This window comes from Vigna radiata, chromosome 4 (genome assembly GCF_000741045.1).
Source record: "Vigna radiata var. radiata cultivar VC1973A chromosome 4, Vradiata_ver6, whole genome shotgun sequence".
NCBI lineage: Eukaryota > Viridiplantae > Streptophyta > Magnoliopsida > Fabales > Fabaceae > Vigna > Vigna radiata.
The window spans coordinates 2,613,418-2,615,715 of NC_028354.1; positions in this window are offsets into that span (position 1 = coordinate 2,613,418).

Consider the following 2,298-nt stretch of genomic DNA (forward strand, 5'->3'; position numbering starts at 1 on the left):
AAGGTCTCAGCACGAGGACGATGCGAGCGATCACACACGTGCCTAAACCTTTAAAACATTTTTTTTTATTTTTATTTATAGAAAAGAGAAGGTTTTCTAGCACAAGGACGATGCGTGCGATCACACATGTGCTAGACCCCTTAAAAATAATTTTTTATATTTTTAATTTTTATANAATAAAAGNAAAAGATTTTCAACACAAGGCCTACGCGAGCGGTCGCACGTGTGCTTAAACCTTTTCAAAATATTTTTATTAATTTAAAAGGGAAAAAGGTCTTAGCGCGAGGCTGATGCGAATGATCGCANACACGNTTAAACCTTTAAAATATTTTTTGATATTTATTTATTTTTTATTTTATTTTCTAATTTAGACAAACAAACCTAATAAAAAAAATAAATAAAACAAACAAGGTATGGGGTGGATTTGTCATGCAAAGGGACTACATATAGTAAAAACTAATAATCAAACAAGAAATAAAAACAAGAGAAAAAAAAACAATAAAACAGGGGTACAGAGATAACAAATTGGGGTGTATCAGAAAATTCCTTAGCTCAGGCCCAAATGAACAAGAGGGGTGCGGCGGTGCAGTTTGGGGGGTGCCACTAGTAGTTGCTGGTCAGGCCCAAGGCCACTTCTTGTTTGCAGGAATGGATTGGGGGTGTCAATATGATTGTGTGTGGTGACGGGAAGAGGTGGCCCACGCCAGCCCAGGTCTCTTAACCCTAACANAATTAGGGGTTCCAGTGAATCTCCCCATTATGCCAAACACCAAGACCTAGGGTCANCTTCTCTGAACGAAAGAAGCTAGAGATCTGCCTCCACTGCTCACGGTCTCNTTTCAGCTTTCGGCCACCATAAACCGAGGTCCACGGCNCNGCCGACAGNGACCCTCCTCCCCTTTTCCACAGCGGCCAATGGTTGGGGCTTTCTTCCTTTGGGCACCGCCGGTCGCCTCTTCGAACCNAGTCACCGCGCCACCATCTCCTCCCGGTTTCAACGTCGTTCGCTGTCAGAAACGTCGGAGACGACGCCNATTACCACCAGAGCCCTGCGTCGAGCTTTCTCCATCACCATCGTTGCGCCACAACCACCGTCGAACCTGTGGCGCCGCGCCCTTCTTCTCTTCGACCAGAGCGTATGGGACTTCTTCTTCTCCCGGTTTCATCGGCGCCTTCCACCATTTTTCCTGGGCCAACGTCATCAGTTCAGCGTCGTTCAGCCACCTTCGACGCCACTGCCAATGATTGTGCCAGTGCCTCCATCCCCGCTCCTCTCTTCTCTAAGCGAGTCCGAAACCCAATTTCCTTCAGACTTGCAAACAGTGTAGGTGTCGACGACACCATCTTCCTATCGATTAGATATTGGCAATGAAGGTGGTGAGATTTGGGACTTTGATGATGACAAAGTCGTGAGAGTGGGTGAGGATAATTGTGGTTGTTTTGTTGAATTTGCAGGTGACGAATGGATGTTGTTGGGTGATGAAAATGTAAGAAGGTAAAGCATGATTGAGTTTCTCTGTTTTGTTTCTTTTTCTGAAAATGGTGGAGGTTAGGAAATGGGAGAATGGGTTCCGCTCTGTTTTGCTTTGGTATTGGGTTTCTGTAATCTATGATGAAGGTGGNGGTGGCTAGCCAAAAGGGGGGGTGTGTGCGAAGAATGGAAAGAAATTGAGGCCAAAATCAAAGAGTATGCGTGGATGGTGTACTAGGTGGTCTTTCTTCTGTTGTTGGTGAGGAATCGAGAGTGAAAACAAAACGTGATTGGGTGTTTATCGGTGAGGGGAGAGAGGAATCGTGAGCCAAAAGGGAATGTCGTGTGCGTGATGGGTGATGAGATCTTGTGTGTGTGAAGGAAAAGGGTTATTCATCTCTGTTTTGGTTTGGTTATGTGCTTTCGTTATGGAGGGGGTCGTGAATGATAGGCCTTCTTTGAGTTTTCAGGTGTCGGACCAAATGGAGGAGAGGGGATGGTGATTCTGTTAAGTTGATTAGGTTGGAAAAATGGTGGATACTATGGTTTTGAGTGTATCGAAGGAGATGGAAGGGAAGAAGGGCGAAAGAGCTGATTCCGTTGGAGGAAAAATGGGTTCTATTGTGTGTGATTATTGTGTGTGATTTTTTTTGAGGTCCTGGATGGTGAGCAGAGAGGTGGAGAGAAAAGGAATCTGTCTGATGAGGGAGGATGAAGATGAAGGAAGGATGCTTTCTGTTATGTCCTCTCCCAGTAGCCCTGCCAAATTGCCAATGCCAAAAACCAAAACCAAAACCCCTCTGCCAAACGCCTTGTCCTTTTTTTTT